This window comes from Brassica napus, unplaced genomic scaffold, assembly GCF_020379485.1.
Source record: "Brassica napus cultivar Da-Ae unplaced genomic scaffold, Da-Ae ScsIHWf_521;HRSCAF=783, whole genome shotgun sequence".
Taxonomy (NCBI): domain Eukaryota; kingdom Viridiplantae; phylum Streptophyta; class Magnoliopsida; order Brassicales; family Brassicaceae; genus Brassica; species Brassica napus.
Window position 1 is genome coordinate 1,584,168 of NW_026016590.1, and position 18,685 is coordinate 1,602,852.

The 18,685-nt window shown below is 50.3% G+C and overlaps 1 non-coding gene across 1 annotated transcript; it reads left to right on the forward strand.

Moving 5' to 3' along the window:
- The first annotated feature begins 728 nt into the window (after nucleotides 1–728).
- Nucleotides 729–834, forward strand: LOC125604331. Its single transcript, XR_007336132.1, has one exon. It is a non-coding gene; the product is annotated as a small nucleolar RNA R71 (small nucleolar RNA).
- Nucleotides 835–18,685: the final 17,851 nt, after the last annotated feature.

Consider the following 18,685-nt stretch of genomic DNA (forward strand, 5'->3'; position numbering starts at 1 on the left):
TCATCATCTATGATGGATTTACGTGGTGTTTCCCTTTGTGGGGCTGCCTACTTCTCTAGCAAAGCTTCTTGCCTCTGAATATTCTCGATCGTCGGCATTACTTGGGTTTCAAGTTTCCTCACCTGAGTCCCTAAGGTCTCGATTTTGGTGTTTCAGATTGTTGTAGGACAAGTCTATCTTACCGTTGAAATCCACGGTGATTTGTTGTTGTCCCAACAGTACTCGATCAAGCATTTCTTCGATCTTGCTTTCCTGAGTTGGGGTGGTGGATTTTGTAGTAAGAGTTCGAGTAGCTCTTGCTGTTGTTGAAGGTTTTTGGAAATTGTGAATACTTTGGTTACTTCTTTGGCCATTTCCAAAGAAGTTTCTGTTTCCGCCCTGGTTTCCAAATTTTTGAAATTCGGTACCTCCGATGTAGTTCACATCTTCTTCTCTTGGTATATCTACTTCTCCTTCAGCTGAACATACTTGCTTCCTAAGAAGTTCGTGCACCACATCTAACTTAGCTCTTACTTCGTCCATCTGTTCCTTCCCGATAGAGGCTACAGACTTCTTCCGTTCAGAGTCAGTGTTTTTGGTGCTGGTGCTGTTAGCAAGGTTTTCGATAAGTCTCACAGCTTCCAACGGGTTTCAGAGTAGTGAAGTTTCCTTCACTCGCCGTATCAAGAGCCATTTGATACTGTAAGGCGAGACCTCGGAAGAAAGTGCTCAGCAGCTGCACTTCATTAAATCCGTGGTGTGGACAGTCTCGCTGGAAAAACCTCAATCTAATCCACGCATCTTTGAAGGACTCTCCAGCCTTCTGCGAGAATGTGGAAATTTTGTTCCGAAGTTCTTCAGCGCGCGCCTCATCGAAGAAGTTTTGTAAGAAATCATTCATGATGTCGCTCCAGGATGTTAAAGGTCTTGTGGGTTGCTGCCTAAGCCAGTGCATCGCTTCTCCATTCAGCGTGTATCTGAAGAGCTTGCACAGCAGGTAATCTACGGGGACTCCTTCCATTCGAATGGCAGCGATTAGATCCTCGAACCTTTCCAAATGGTCCATCGGATGCTCGTGCGGTAACCCAGAGTAGGGTATCTACGACACGAGAGTGTAGTATTGAGGCTTCAGCTTGAAATTCTGCTTCTGGATCTCCGGAAGTCGAATTGCTGATCTGTTGGAATAGTACTCATCTGGGCGATTGTAGTCGGCCAGTGGTTTCGATCGAGCCTCCTCATCTACAGGTTGAACAGCTCCTGTAGCATCAGCATCATGGATTACAGTTTCCTGAGCATCTATTTTCTGACCTGTTGCATTACGCAGATGACCGGCCTGGTCATACAGGTTTCCGTTCTCATCCTGAGTTAGAATAATAATGTTTACCATTTTTGACGACACGTTATCGATCGACGTACACAGTGTAGTATCGATCATTGTCGGACGACTGGGATCGATCGACGATGATGGTCTGGTGTCGGTCGACGGTTGGTTGTGCGTATCGATCGACGACGAAGTGGTTGCGTCGAGCGATGTGGAACGTTGACCTCTACGGATGGTGCGTTCCAAATGAGCAGGATCGTCTGAGAACAGCAAGTCTTTCTCCTTGTTTCTTCTGGTACCGCTGGGCATGCACCTGAAAAGACAAGAAAAAGAAAGATTATTAGAAAAGGGCGTAAAGAGAAGAATAAGAACTAATAAAACTAAATCTAATGGCGATCAAAGCTCCCCGGCAACGGCGCAAAATTTGATACCACTCAAATTACCCTAAGGAGTGTTACTCTCATCAAAAGAGGTTCAGATGTAGTACTTAGGGATCGAATCCACAAGGAGCTAGGGAACAATTAAATCTAGTGTTTATTAATTCTAAAGGTTGTAATGTTTTAAATAAAATAGCAATAGTAACTAGCGAGTAAATGATAAATGTAACTTAGGTTGGAAATGATATTAGATGCAGGGCCACTATTCAGGTGTTGGAGATTATAATTCCTATAGATGCCTAACTTTTGCATGCATGATATATTAGAGCTCATTCGCTTAACTCAGTGATCAGCTGTCGCATGTACCACTGGTTAAGATACTAGATCTTGTGTCTCACCGGTTAGATGCAGACACAAGAGAGTGTCGATCGATAGTCTATTAAGACGTCGACCGATACACGTTTGCCAACATCGATCGATTGTCAGTTGAGGACATCGATCGATGGGTTCTAGCCAGGCCTATGCGCGAGTATGAAATGCTCTACTAAGATTCTAAATTGGCGGTTAGCCCTCTCTAGCAATCCTAGTATGATAGATAGATGTCAGGATGGGATAACAAGGGTGCTTGAATATGCAATCCTATGATAATGTTCTAGTTAGCTAGGCTAAAACAAGCAATAAGTACAAATCTATCATGAATATCACAACAAGGCAGATCTGTAGTTTGGGGCTAATCCCACAAACCTATCTGAACCCTGGATCTAACAGTTAAACTACTCAGACATAGCAAAGCAATTCATATCAATGGGTAAATAGAAACTCATAGAATAGATGATAAAGAAATGAAACAAGGAGTTCCAATCACAAGTGATCTTCTCTCCCAAATGAAACTTGTAACAAAACTAGGTCTAGAAAAGAAAAGCTCTCCCTGCCGTCAAACACTTAGGCAGTATATATTCTACTAGGTTAAAAACTCATCAGGGCATTTTGGTAATTTGGTTTGGCCTTGGTTTTTAAGTCTGCTGAATCCAAAATGTCGCGTCTGGTGTCTCGACATCGATCGATGGTACATGTGTACATCGATCGATATTGATCTTCATCTGTCGAGGCATTTCCTGATATCGATCGTCAGCACTGATGCGTATCGATCGATTATTCTTCCTCTCGTCGACCTCTAACTGGTCAGCTCGGGTGAAATGTCCTTTATGCTCCAAAATGCTCCAAAGTCATAGCTTTACTCCGAAATGCACCTGAACCTGAAACCATACCTCGAAGAGTAGAAAACATAGATATATATATAGTAAAATAGTAATATACCATGGATAAAAATGGGTCAAATCCAGGGTATATCAGCTGTCCGTGGCTGCTCGTCAGCACACACATGACGTTCGTGTGTGTCCGTCAACAGACACAAGACGTCCGTGTGTGTCCGTGTGTGTCCATGTGCGTCCGTCAGCACACACAGGACGTCCGTGGCTGTCCATCAGTACATATATCAGCACGCTGGCCCTTCCCGTGGACTGTTCGGGTGATTTTGGCCCACGTGGGCTGTCTGTTCAGTACACACAGGACGTCCGTGGGTGTCCGCCAGCACACACACGGCGTCCGTGGCTGTCCGTGTGTGTCTGTCTGTGTTCGTCAGCACACGTAAGACGTCCCGTGGCTGTCCATCAGTACACATGTGAGCACGTTGGTCCTTGGACTCAGCGGGCTGGCCCTTCCTGTAGACTGTTTGGGTGATTTTGGCCCACGTGGGCTGTCTGTTCAGTAAACACAGGACGTCCGTGGGGGGCCGCCAGCACGCACAGGACGGCCATGGCTGTATGTGGCTGTCCGTCAGCACAACAGGACGTCCGTAGCTGTCCGTGTGTGTGCGTTGGTGTCTGCCAGCACACACAGGACGTCCGTGGCTGTCCGTCAGCACACACAGGACGTTCGTGTGTGTCCGTCAGCACACACAGGACGTCCGTGGCTATCCATCAGTACACATATCAGCACGCTGACCCTTGGACACTGCACGCTGGCCCTTCCCGTGGACTGTTCGGGTGATTTTGGCCCACGTGGGCTGTCTGTTCAGTACACCTAGTACGTCCGTGGGTCCGCCCAGAACACACAGGACGTCCATGGCTGTCCGTGTGTGTCCGTGTTTGTATGTCTGTGTCCGTCAGCACACATAGGACGTCCGTGGCTGTCCATCAGTACACATATGAGCACGTTGGTCCTTGGACTCAGCACGCTGGCCCTTCCCGTGACTGTTGGGTGATTTTGGCCCACGTGGGTGTCTGTTCAGTACACACAGGACGTCTGTGGGTGCCGCCAGTACACATAGGACGTCCATGGCTGTATGTGGCTGTCTGTGAGCAACACACATGCGTCGTAACACTGTCGTTTGTTTGTGCGCGGTTGTCCGCCAGCACACAATGACGTCCGTGGCTGTCCTCGCACACACAGGACGTTCGTGTGTGTCCGTCAGCCCACACAGGACGTCTGTGGAACCGAAATTCACACTGTCGATTTCCGTTTAAATAAGGAAACTAAGAAAACCCTAGTTTCCCAGAGGACCCGGATATCTGTTAATTACCACACGTCAAGCAATCAGAACACGAGAATAACAACGATAAAAATAAGAAATCGAAAAGAGAGCAAAGTAGATCTTATTCCGAATCTGCGTATGAGCGTTACAACAAGGTATAAGCCTGGGCTCGAGAGCTGTCGGCGAGATTCCTAGTTCTAGCAACCCTAAGACGGCTAAACCTAATTGAGTCGCAGCTCGAAATAACAAAAACGGAAAATTGCCTAAATTGCTCTAAGTGCTAAGTTTGCTCTGAAAAAGTCCCCCTCTGCTCCTCGCCTAGGACTCCTTATATACTAGCTCCAAGGTCGGTTTACGCTTTTACTCTTCTGCCCTTAAGCCGTCATAGCATAAAAATGGAGATATTCCATTTTTCCCGATCTTCACAATTATCTTCAAAACTTCCGTATTTATCCGCGGAAACTTGACATTTATCCTTCCTCGTGGGCCAAGCGTAAACCATGCTGTGGTTACGGGCTTTTGGTTAGGAAAATCGTAGGATGGGCCTCGAATCGTGTTTTAGGTCCCTTTGGGCCGTCTTCCGACTCGACACGTTTACTACGAGTTTTCCGCGGTTTCTAATCCGCGAAGTTTGATCGATGAATTAGAATAGCGGGAAACATGGACTGAGCTTGCTACGGTCTTCGGGAGATAGCATTCGAAGGTTTGACGAGAATGCATGGACTGGTGTCGTATCGATGTTCGGAAAGGTTCAATCGCTACACAGCGACCGAACTTTGGCTCGAGCCCGGTCGCTACGTAGCGACCGAGTGAGACGAGCGCTCGGTCGCTACGTAGCGACCGAGCTTTGGCTTGAGCTCGGTCGCTACGTAGCGACCGAGCGGGACGATCGCTCGGTCGCTACGTAGCGACCGAGCTTGTCTGAGATCGGTCGCTACGTATAGGACCGAGCGGGACGAGCGCTCGGTCGCTACGTAGCGACCGAGCTTGGCTGAACTCGGTCGCTACGTAGCGACTGTTTCGAGCTTTTCGTCGGACATCTCGATTCTTTCTCCGTAAAGCTTTTTCGTAAGAAAGAGTCTATTTTGAAAAGTACTCTTCGGAGAAATTCTTATTTTCTCCTCGGACGTTTTGAATGTTAAATTTGTCGTAACCGTTTTTGACCCCAACAGTTAGCCCCCCAGCCCGTTAGAGTTGTGACTCTAGCGGGCGGATAGATGATTTTGACAAGGTTAAGTGTATTAGACGAAATTTACATTTAAAATTCCGCGGAAAAAAGTTGTCGAGACGACATTCCGAACCCATACTTCTATAAGTAGTGAGCTCTTGTCATTCATTTTCTTCACACCTTCCTTCTTCATTCCTTCAAAAACCTCTCTAGTTTCATAACTTTCCTTCAACATGTCTTCCTCCCAAGGTGATAAGAAAGATTCCGACGTCGAGATGGGTGAGGCCACTTCTCCGGCTCCGAGTTCCAACTTCTCCGGCGGAAGTGCCGGCTTGTGTTGCCGGTCATCTTTCTTTCCGAGAGAAACTAGTTCGTCGTCAAGCCGAGAGAAAGAACTAGCTCAAACTGGCTCCGAGTTTCCGTCTTCTTCCGCGCAGGTCGTTGCCCCGTGTCATGGGACCGACGTCGCGGCTCCTCTCCGCAAGTCCTACCTGCGGGATCTTCCACGACTCCGATCCTCGTCGAGGACAAAGAGAAAGCCGCTGACTCTATGCCTCCGCCTCCAGCCAGAAAAGAAATCGTTCTGGCATTGCGTGCTCCTAGCGCTGTCCTGGCTACTCAGCCTAAGAGTCGGAAGAGGAAACTTGCCAAGAGCGGTGACGGGGAGACTTCGCAGCGAGGTGGGTCGAGCCTAGCGTCGGGACTTCGCGGAAAGGTTTGTTTCTTGTTTGAATTCTCGATCGTCTTTCGTGCATTCTTTTCACGGACTTAGTCTTAAGAATTTTACCGTTCGCAGTTCATATCGTTGATCGATGGGATGATCAGCGAATGTGGTTCTGAGACCAGTCGCCTTTCCGGGGAGTTGGTGGAGCTTCAGGGCAGATGGTCCGAAACCGAGGCTATGTTGACGGCTGTCGAGGACTCTCACTCTGCGAAAGTGTCGAAGCTCGAGGTTGCGATAGGAGAGCTTGAGAGGGACCTTGGGAAGACGGCGAGTTCCTTGCTTAAGGAAAAGAAGGCCAGGAAGGCCAAATCCTCGGAGGTGCGTCGACTCCAGCGTCAGATCGAGAGTGACGCTGGACTAGCGCGCCGCGGGATCCAAGAGGCTACGGATGCCCTTCGCGCGGAGTTTCAAGCTCGCTTGGCGAAGATTTCTGCTTCCCTGGGTTCCCTCGAGTGTATCCGGAGCAGGGATTTCGCTTTGGCGACGATTGAGGGCGGGATGGCCGTAGTTCGGTCGTTCCAAAGTGAGACTCCCCCGACCTTGGAGGCCGAAGAGGCCCGGCTGTCCGGCTGCAAGGGAGATATGGCGGCCGAGGATGGAGATTTCGGTCTCATCCTGGCCGACCTGAAATCCGCGTGCTTCCTTCCGACGTGTTCAGAAGACCCAGAGGGGAAAGACCCGATGGTCGGAGAGAACGGAAGTGACGCGGCTCCAGGCTCGGACGAGGCAGCGGGTGAAGAGGGGGCGTAAGTTCTGAGGGTGACTTGGGTTAGATCTCTTGCGAGAGATTTTTTTTATGTTTTTATGTTTCGGCCTTGAATGGCCTTGTTTGTATTTCGGGACTGGCCGTGTGTGGCTTTGAATCCCTGCCGCTCCGCGGCTTTTTAATATGATAATCGGATAACGCTTTTTATGAATTTGTGAATAGTGGGGAGGAAGGTGATGAGTTGTCGTCTCATATCCTTCTTCGATTGTGAAATGTTTTATTCGAGACCTGTTTCGAGAGTTCTTCCGCGAGATGTGAACTCTGCGGGGGTGCTGAAGGTATCGAACGTAAACATAGAGGCGTGGTTTAAGAATCTCCTATCTTTCGATATCATGCCTTTGAGATGTTAGAGACCAGTGCGCTGGGTTTAGGGCAAGACCTAGGTTTACTTTCGGTTTAAGGATTGTGCGGTGACTAACCGGCTATCGTTTTTCCTGTCGCGATTTCTTCCTGATTCGTATCGATGTAAAGTCCGCGAAAAGTTCTCGGCTTATACGACTTGTTTGATACGAATCGAGCATCTCTCCGGAGACCGGAAGTGCTAGACCAAAATTTCGGATTTCTTTTATAGCGCTATTATCCTTGTGTCGGATGTAAGAGAGTCATCTCCGTGAGATGTCTATGTCTGTTTAGGACGTTTGTGAGTTCGATGTGATCAGCATCGGACTTGGTGGCGTGTGCCGTTGTTTTGATTATTTTGCGCAAAATAAATGTTAATGTGTGCATGTATGTGTCTTTTTGCGGAGATTTCGTTTGCTCGGAAGAAACCAACTTTGAGGCATCTTTTGCGACGTCTCGCGATGCTAAAGGTTGATTCTCCCAAGCGGCCGACTGATTTCCGAAGACCTCGTTGCGATTTCGCGGGTGAGGATGTTTTGATAAGTCGAAAACACCAAAAGTGTGGTAAGAAGTTTTTCGATTTTTTGGGAGTATACGAGTATACGTACCCACTCCCCCCCCTTTTTTAATGAGGGGGGACAGCTGAATTTGCCTTTCGGCAAACTGCCTACGTACTCCTTGCGGAGATCAAGCCGTCTCGTAGTTCAGTGATTGCGAGTTGGTTTGTTTAGTGATAGTATTTTTTGAGATGCATCGCATTCCAGGTTCTAGGGATTTTTATGCCCTGCATGTTGGCTATTTCGTAAGAACCTGGTCGGACGACTTTTTCGATTTTATAGGGACCTTCCCAGTTTGCTCCGAGTTTTCCCGCGTTTCGTTCAGCGGTGTTTTGGAAGACTTTGCGAAGGACCAGATCTCCCTGATTGAACCTACGATTCCGTACGTTGGAATTATAGTATCTTGCAGCGGCGTGCTGGTAGTTTTGAATTCGGATGAGCGCTCGATCCCGGCGTTCGTTAATGAGGTCGAGGTCGTCCAAGAGCATAGCATTGTTGAGTTCCTCTCGTTCAGGTAAGAACCTTCTTCGAACACCGGGAAATTCTACTTCTGCGGGAATCATGCATTCCGTGCCGTATACCAGGGCGAAGGGAGTTTCTCCCGTTGCTCGCCTTGGGGTGGTACGGTGAGACCAGAGGACTCCCTCGAGTTCGTCGGCCCATCTACCTTTTTTGGCCTCCAAGCGTTTCTTCAGTCCGTCGAGAATGGTCTTGTTGATTGTTTCAGCCTGTCCGTTGCACTGCGGATATCTGGGAGTTGACTTGTTGAGTCGTATCTTCCACTTTTCGCAGAATGCCTCGAATCGGGTGGAAATGAATTGAGACCCGTTATCGGTTACGATTTCGTAAGGAACTCCATGCCTACAGATGATGTTTTTCCATACGAAATTCTCGACTTGGACGTCTTTTATACTTGCGTACGAGTCCGCCTCTACCCATTTTGAGAAAAAATCGGTAAGGACTAGAAGGAAACGCTTTTGCTTTGAATTATGCAGAGGTCCGACAATATCCATGGCCCAGCGCATAAAGGGATAAGGCGATGTGATGGAGGAAAGAACTTCGGCCGGTTGTCGGATAGTTGGCGCATGCCTTTGGCATTTTTCGCATTTTCGTGCGAATTTCTCGCAATCTCCGATCATTGTTGGCCAATAGTATCCGTGGCGTTTGATTTTCACGGCTAGTGATCTTCCGCCGGAATGGTTGCCGCATGAGCCGGAATGTATTTCCTCCATTACTTTCCTCGCCTTTTCTCCTTCCAGGCACGTCAGGAGTGGTCCGGAGAATCTCCATTTGTAGATTTCGCCGTCCACTGTTACGTAGCGTGCGGCCTGTGTTCGGATCTTGCGAGCTGCCCATTTTTCGGCGGGCAGTTGCCCGTCGATAATGTAGTCTCGAATCGTCTGAAGCCATGGGGTATCACAGCCGTAATCAGATTGCTCCGATGGTGGTGGTATCGTAATTTCTTCTTCCTCGTCGTCTTGACCCTCTATGAGATTGACAACGACTGGTGGTCCGATACTCGGATGTTCGATGAATTCGACCGGAATTACCCTTTTGAGTCCTGGATCGGAACTTGATGCTAAGGCCGCGAGGGCGTCCGCCTGGACATTCTCGGAACGGGGGATCCGGGTAAGGGCGAAACAGTCGAAGTCTTGAGCTAGACCTTGGACCAGTTTGAGGTACGCGTCCATCCGTTCGTCTCTGGCTTCATACTCTCCGCTGAATTGACTGGCCACTAACTGGGAGTCGCAGTAAGCGTGGAGATTACGTATTTTTAAGCCGTGAGCCAAACGTAGACCTGCGATTAATGCTTCGTATTCGGCCTCGTTGTTTGAGGCATGGAATTCCAGCCTGAACGATTGTTCCAAGATCTCGCTCGTTGGAGATGTGAGACGGATCCCGATACCCGATCCTTGCTTGGATGAGGATCCGTCGACGTGGAGGAGCCAGGTGGAATTTGGTTCCTCATTGGTTATTGCTCCCGTTGGAAGTTCGACCAAGAAGTCTGCGAGCACTTGTGATTTTGCGCTCGTCCTTGGTCGGTATTCGATGTCATACTCGCTCAACTCGACCGCCCACTTAGCCAATCGACCTGATTGACTTGGGCTATGCAAAATTGTCCGTAAGGGAAAAGTCGTGAGGATGACAATCGTGTGGGATTGGAAATATGGTCTTAGTTTTCGGGCCGATGTTACGACCGCGCATGCCAATTTTTCCATCAACGGATACCTAGATTCGGCATCCAGCAAGGTTTTGCTTATGTAGAAAATAGGTTTCTGCTCTCCGCGTTCTTCCCTGATCAGGACTCCGCTTACGGCCGTTGCCGACACCGCGATGTACAAGAATAAAGGCTCCCCTTCCACGGGTTTTGCGAGGACTGGAGGAGTAGCTAAATAACGCTTCAGCTGTTGGAAGGCGTTTTCGCACTCTTCCGACCATTCGAATTTTTTATTTCCTCGCAGGACGTCGTAGAAGGGCAGGCACTTATCTGTTGATCGTGAAATAAATCGGTTAAGTGCTGCGATTCTGCCGGTCAGTCTTTGGACCTCCCGCTTGTTCTTTGGTGAAGCCATCTCGATTAGTGCGTTGATCTGTTTTGGATTTGCTTCGATGCCGCGGTTGGTGACCAAGTAGCCGAGGAATTCTCCTGATGCCACGGCGAATCTACATTTCGTCGGGTTGAGCTTCATGTTATGGGAGTTTAGTTGTGCAAAGCATTCTTCGAGATGTGACACGTGATCTCTTGCTTTGAGGGATTTGACGAGCATGTCGTCGATATAAACTTCCATCGTTTTTCCGAGTTGTTTGGAGAACATTCGGTTCACGAGTCGTTGGTAAGTTGCTCCAGCGTTTTTGAGGCCGAAGGGCATTACCTTATAGCAATAAGTTCCGCGATCGGTAATGAACGCAGTCTTCTCACGATCGTCGGGATTCATCCTAATTTGATTATAACCTGAGAAGGCATCCATGAAGGATAAGAGTTCGTTGCCCGCTGTTGCTTCTACCAATCGATCGATATGTGGTAGAGGGAAGCTATCCTTTGGACATGCCTTGTTTAGGTCGGTAAAATCTACGCAAACTCGCCACTTCCCGTTTTTCTTTTTGACTACTACGGGGTTGGCGAGCCAGTCCGGGTATCTTACTTCCGTTATCGACCCAACTTTAAGCAGTTTTTCGACCTCATCGTTTACTGCGGCAGCACGTTCGGGTCCCAGCTTCCGTCTTTTCTGTTTGACGGGTTTGAATGTTGGGTCGATATTCAGCTCGTGACATGTTATGTTAATGTCGATTCCTGGCATATCTTCCGCAGCCCATGCGAAAGTATTAAGGTTCTTTTTAAGACAGGTTATGAGTTCTGTCCTTAAAGGCTCGTGGAGATTGGCTCCAATCTCGACGCAGCGTTCTGGGAAGGCTTCGTCGAGACAGATCGTTACCACGGGTTCGCATGTTGGCTCGCGTTTTTCATCTAGAGCTGCGATGCTGCGAGACTGCCAGAAGAATTCCGCTGAATCCTGACTTCGCGTATCTTTGCTGGAGGTCTTTTTCTCCGCTTTCTTAGGAGTAATTTCGAGGATCGGTCTCTTTCGTTTTAGTTCCGCGGCGAAACAAACCTGTGAAACTCTTGGATTTCCCCAGATTACCTCGACTCCGTTAGGGGTCGGGAACTTGAGGCAAAGATGGTAGGTTGATGGGATTGCGCGCATGGTGTTCAGCCATGGCGTCCCCATGATAACGTTGTAAGATGCGGGGCGGTCAACGACTAGAAACTCTGTGATGTTCGTCACGGTTCCGGCTTTGACAGCGAGTCTAATCGATCCATAGGCCATGGTCGTTTCCCCCGAAAGTCCTAGCAGTGGGCTTGGGTATTTCGCGATTTCGGATTGACTGATCCCCATCTTTTCAAGAGTGTCTTTGAAGATGATATCGGCCGAGCTTCCGGTATCGATTAGTACTCTAGCGACGTCGATATCTCGAATCGTCAACTCGATAACAAGGAGATCGTTTCGAGGTTTGGCTCGATCGATCGTTTCTCCCCCCTTGAATGAGATGACGTTCGCGCACGTCGAATCTCGCATATCGTTCCTGATCGTTGAGTGGCTTTTGCGGGTTAGATTGATCCGTAAGTCCCCCTCCTTCTAGCGCCAAACTGTGGGAACCGAAATTCACACTGTCGATTTCCGTTTAAATAAGGAAACTAAGAAAACCCTAATTTCCCAGAGGACCCGGATATCTGTTAATTACCACACGTCAAGCAATCAGAACACGAGAATAACAACGATAAAAATAAGAAATCGAAAAGAGAGCAAAGTAGATCTTATTCCGAATCTGCGTATGAGCGTTACAACAAGGTATAAGCCTGGGCTCGAGAGCTGTCGGCGAGATTCCTAGTTCTAGCAACCCTAAGACGGCTAAACCTAATTGAGTCGCAGCTCGAAATAACAAAAACGGAAAATTGCCTAAATTGCTCTAAGTGCTAAGTTTGCTCTGAAAAAGTTCTCCCCTCTGCTCCTCGCCTAGGACTCCTTATATACTAGCTCCAAGGTCGGTTTACGCTTTTACTCTTCTGCCCTTAAGCCGTCATAGCATAAAATGGAGATATTCCATTTTTCCCGATCTTCACAATTATCTTCAAAACTTCCGTATTTATCCGCGGAAACTTGACATTTATCCTTCCTCGTGGGCCAAGCGTAAACCATGCTGTGGTTTACGGGCTTTTGGGTAGGAAAATCGTAGGATGGGCTTCGAATCGTGTTTTAGGTCCCTTTGGGCCGTCTTCCGACTCGACACGTTTACTACGAGTTTTCCGCGGTTTCTAATCCGCGAAGTTTGATCGATGAATTAGAATAGCGGGAAACATGGACTGAGCTTGCTACGGTCTTCGGGAGATAGCATTCGAAGGTTTGACGAGAATGCATGGACTGGTGTCGTATCGATGTTCGGAAAGGTTCAATCGCTACACAGCGACCGAACTTTGGCTCGAGCCCGGTCGCTACGTAGCGACCGAGTGAGACGAGTGCTCGGTCGCTACGTAGCGACCGAGCTTTGGCTTGAGCTCGGTCGCTACGTAGCGACCGAGCGGGATGATCGCTCGGTCGCTACGTAGCGACCGAGCTTGGCTGAGCTCGGTCGCTACGTAGCGACCAGCGGGATGATCGCTCGGTCGCTACGTAGCGACCGAGCGGGACGAGCTCGGTCGCTACGTAGCGACCGAGCTTGGCTGAGCTCGGTTGCTACATAGCGACCGAGCGGGATGATCGCCCGGTCGCTACGTAGCAACCGAGCTTGGCTGAGCTCGGTCGCTACATAGCGACCGAGCGGGACGAGCGCTCGGTCGCTACGTAGCGACCGAGCTTGGCTGAGCTCGGTCGCTACGTAGCGACCGAGCGAGACGAGCGCTCGGTCGCTACGTAGCGACCGCGCGGGACGAGCGCTCGGTCGCTACGTAGCGACCGAACTTGGCTGAGCTCGGTTGCTACATAGCGACCGAGCGGGATGATCGCCGGTCGCTACGTAGCGACTGAGCTTGGCTGAGCTCGGTCGCTACATAGCGACCGAGCGGGACGAGCGCTCGGTCGCTACGTAGCGACCGAGCTTGGCTGAGCTCGGTCGCAACGTAGCGACCGAGCGGGACGATCGCTCGGTCGCTACGTAGCGACCGAGCTTGGCTGAGTCTATTTTGGCCCATGTGGGCTGTCTGTTCAGTACACACAAGACGTCTGTTCAGTACACACAGGACGTCTGTGGGTGTCCGCCAGCACACACATGACGTCCGTGGCTGTCCGTCAGCACACACAGGACGTCTGTGGCTGTCCATGTGTGTCGATCAGCACACACAGGACATCTGTGGCTGTCCATCAGTACACATATCAGGACACTGGTCCTTGGACTAAGCACGCTGGCCCTTCCCGTGGACTGTTCGGGTGATTTTGGCCCACGTGGGCTGTCTGTTCGGTACACACAAGATTTATGTGGGTGTCCATAAGCACACGCAGGCCGTCCGTGTGTGTCTGTCAGCACACACACAATGTCCGACACACACGGACGTCCGTGGCTGTCCATCAGTACACATATCAGCACGTTGGTCCTTGGACTCAGCACGATGACCCTTCCCGTGGACTGTTCGGGTGATTTTGGCCCACGTGGGTTGTCTGTTCAGTACACACAGGACGTCCGTGGCTGTGCGTGTGTGTTCGTCTGTGTCCGTAAGCATACACAGGACGTTCGTGGCTGTCCATCAGTACACATATCACCACGTTGGTCCTTGGACTCAGATATCTGGCCCTTCCCGTGGACTGTTCAGGTGATTTTGGCCCACGTGGGCTGTCTGTTCTGTACACTAAGGACATCCGTGGGTGTCCGCCAGCACACACAGGACGTCCGTGGCTGTCTGTGGCTGTCCGTCAGCACACACAGGACGTCCGTGGCTGTCCGTGTGTGTCCGTGTGTGTGCGTGGGTGTCTGCCAGCACACACAGGACGTCTGTGTGTGTCCGTTAGCACACAAAGGACGTCCGTGTGTGTCTGTGTGTGTCTGTCAGCACACACAGGACGTCCGTGGGTCTCCATCAGTACACATATCAGCACGCTGGTCCTTGGACTCAGCCCGCTGGCCCTTCCCGTGGACTGTTTGGGTGATTTTTCCCACATGGGCTGTCTGTTCAGTACACACATGACGTCCGTGGGTGTCCACCAGTACACACAGGACGTCTGTGACTGTCTGTCAGCACACACAGGACGTCCGTGTGTGTCCGTCAGCACAGACAGGACATCCGTGGTTGTCAATCAGTACACATATAAGCACGTTGGTCCTAGGACTCAGCACGCTGGCCTTTCCCGTGGACTGTTCGGGTGATTTTGGCCAACGTGGGCTGTCTGTTCAGTACACACATTACGTCCATGGTTGTATGTGGCTGTCCATGAGCACACACAGGACGTCCGTAGCTGTCCGTGTGTGTGCGTGGGTGTCCGCCAACACACACAGGACGTCTGTGGCTGTCCGTCAGCAAACACAGGACGTTCGTCTGTGTCCGTCTGCACAAACACAACGTCCGTGGCTGTGCATCACTACACATATCACCACGCTGGTCCTTGGACTCAGCACGCTTGCCCTTCCCATGGACTGTTCAGGTGATTTTGGCCCACGTGGGCTGTCTGTTCAGTACACACAGGACGTCTGTGGGTGTCCGCCAGCAAACACATGACGTCAGTGGCTGTCCGTGTGTGTCCGTGTGTGTCTGTCTGTGTCCGTCAGCACACATAGGACGTCTGTGGCTGTCCCTCAGTACACATATGAGCACGTTGGTCCTTGGACTCAACGGGCTGGCCCTTCCCGTGGACTGTTTGGGTGATTTTGGCCCACGTGGGCTGTCTGTTCAGTACACACAGGACGTCCGTGGGTGTCCGCCAGCACACACAGGACGTCCATGGCTGGTGGCTGTCCGTCAGCACACACTGGACGTCCGTAGCTGTCTGTGTGTGTTCGTGTTTGTCTGTCAGTACACATAGGACGTCCGTGGCTGTCCATCAGTACACATATCAGCACGTTGGTCCTCGGACTCAGCCCGCTGGCCCTTCCCGTGGACTGTTCAGGTGATTTTGCCCACATGGGCTGTCTGTTCAGTACACACATGACGTCTGTGGGTGTCCGCCAGCACACACAGGACGTCCGTGGTTGTCTGTGGCTGTCCGTCAGCACACACAGGACGTCCGTGGCTGTCTGCGTGTGTCCGTGTGTGTGTGTGGGTGTCTGCCAGCACACAGAGGACGTTCGTGTGTGTCCGTTAGCACACACAGGACGTCCGTGTGTGTCCGTCAGCACATACAGGACGTCTGTGGGTGTCCATCAGTACACATTTCAGCACGCTGGCCCTTCCCGTGGACTGTTTGGGTGATTTTGCCCACATGGGCTATCTGTTCAGTACACACATGACGTCCGTGGGTGTCCACCAGCACACACAGGACGTCTGTGACTGTCTGTCATCACACACAGGACGTCCGTGTGTGTCCGTCAGCACAGACAGGACATCTGTGGCTGTCCATCAGTACACATATAAGCACGTTGGTCCTAGGACTCAGCACGCTGGCCCTTCCCGTGGACTGTTCGGGTGATTTTGGCCCACGTGGCTGTCTGTTCAGTACACACATTACGTCCATTGCTGTATGTGGCTGTCCATGAGCACACACAGGACGTTCATAGCTGTCCGTGTGTGTGCGTGGGTGTCCGCCAGCACACACAGGACGTCTGTGGCTGTCCGTCAGCACACACAGGACGTTCGTGTGTGTCCGTCAGCACACACATGACGTCCGTGGCTGTGCATCACTACACATAACACCACGCTTGTCACGCCTCCAATCCTGAATAGGATTGTTGGGACGGCCATGGTTTGAGGAAACGTGGAAGCCAGTCTTAGGACATCAAGGCAAGCGTTCCATGGTCGAGAAAGAAGGTTAAGGACATAAGGAAACTTAGACTTAACCTTATACAAGCTAAGAGACAGCTAGGACGAGTAAGACGGTAACTGGATGAAGTGGACGAGTAGCTCGGCCAGCTCAATGAAGCTAGGTTCAGTTCACTCCAGCTCAGTCCCTACTAAGTCAGCTCCACTAGTTGGACTACTAGCTCACTCAGCTGAGGCAGCTGAGAGTCAGCTCATTTCAGCTAGACGGACTGTCTGGGCTTTAGGCCGATGGTCCGGGTCCGGGTCAGTGGCGGGCTGTGAGGTCCGGCCATGAGGCCATGGGCTGTTGGGTCTTTGGAAAAGGCCGTGGGTTAAGTCCAGGAGGCCTGGGGCGTGGGTTGGGCTTGTGACCGACCCCAAACCCAATCAGAAAGGGCGAAGGGATGCAAGTGGCCGAAAGGGGACAACCCTTGGCCGATGGTGCCCATTCGCTAGCAAGTCGTGCCTGTTCGTGGGGGCAAGACTTATCCCCTCGTTTTCTATAAATATGGGGGCTCTCTGGTCGATTTCATTATCCAATTCCAGAGTAAAATACTCAGAGAAAAACATAGACAGAAAGAAAGAGAGAAAGAGAGAGTTCCGGCCAAGAGAAAGGCCGATTGTGGTGGTGTTGTGTTCCGGCGACTCTGATCGTTTGGGAACTAACTCCGGTCAAGAATGGGAGATCAAGACAAGGAGAAGAGCATGGAGAACCTAGACGTGGTTCACAAGGTATGTGATGGGCCGTGGCTCCATCAGACCGAATGGACGGTCCATGCGACCGCACCGCGGCTCTGCTCGGTTCCTAAGTCCCATCCGGCTCTCCTTATCTGTTTCAATTCGTTTCTCTTCTCTTCTCTCTGGTAAACACGAAAGGTTGTGTTGGTTGAGTCCAAGGGACACGTCCCTAGGCTTTGGCCGAACATAACCAAACCGCTAGCCTAAACACGGGTCGGTTAGTGGGATGATCCGATCGCACCAAGACTGGGCGGTTAGGACGAACGGTTGGGAATGACCCAAAGGGCACGAGTTGTCAAGAGTCATGAGTGTCCAAGAGGCACGAATGGACAAAGGGTACATGTTCCAAACGGTGTCTTTCGGCACAGGTTAGGACCGATCCTTATGGATCAGCCTATGGCTTGTCTAGTTAAGACAAGTTCATGGTTTGTCTATGCCAAGGTAGAGTCGCAAGGTCTGAACGGTTGCTAAGCCTTCCGGATTAGGCTTGAGGCTTACTCGGCCGATTGGATCCAGGCCTAAGGCCGGATCAGGTAAGGGAGTCCGTTGGGCCATTGAGCCGGACTCCATTGGCCGGTCGCACCTAGATTCTATCCGGTTAGACGGATTGGTCTTTGGGGACGATCCGGATCTGTTCGTGTGTTCTGTTTATCTATTCTGGACTATTTATCTGATTCTAAGTCAAGGGGTGGTTGGTTGAATGACTTAGGATACGGTAGGTAGGTTCATACTGTTTATGATTGTGTTGACTGAGGTTTATCTAAGTTCTAGGAACCAAGCCAAGCATTGTAGAATCAATCCGTTCTATTCTCGGTTATGATTAATGCTTATCTGGTTGTGGTTTCAGGAACTAAGGATGGTTCTGGTCAAGCCAAGGAGCCGTGAAGGCTCGGTCAGTGAGAGGCTGTGTAACGTGTGGTTAGATGATGCTAGGGATGAACTAGTGATTGTATATGAGACTGTTAAGAAGTTGTGTATTGAATCTCATGTTTCTAAGTAATACAAAGTTTATACATTGTTATTCCGCTGTGCAATCTATTCCTTTGTTTATGAACCTCATATTCGAATATGACTTAGTAAAGAAAAGACTTAGAATGAATCAGACAAGCAAAGAAATTAATAAGTAAGCATTCGTATCCAGTTGGGTCGAGAGACCAGGAACGGGTCTTACAAGTTTGTATCAGAGCATGTTTGATTCTAGGATAGTTGGGTTATGTAGTCCACACACACACACGCAGCCAGCTGATTAGGTCTCACGGTGAGGTTTGATTGCTTAGTCTAGGGATTGTTTTGTTCTGTATATGTAAGTGTGTTTTGTACTAACATTGTCTGAATCCTTAGGCTGGAAAAAACAAATCGGGAAAGTCCCGAAGAAGTAAGAGAATGGCCGGTCAGTCTAGCCAAGTGGCCGTGGACGGAACTAATCTGTCCGGTTTGCAAACCGATCCGGCCGCGGCTAACGCTGAAGAAGTGTTGCCAACTGATCAGGCTAAACTTACGGGGAGAGTGATGAGGAAGTGGAATCCTCGAACGCTAACCGTGATGGTGGCCAGCGTGAGAAAGTGGCCGATGGTACGGCCAATGTAACCGCAACACTGTCCAAAGAGGACTTGTTAGAGGCCATGAAGGTAATGGGGACTCAGGTGGCGGCTATGGCCCAACTGTTCACGCCATTAGTGAACTCCTCGGTTGGCCAAGCTACGCCTGTGGCTACGACCGCCCCCAACACCAATGGTCCAGCTGTGG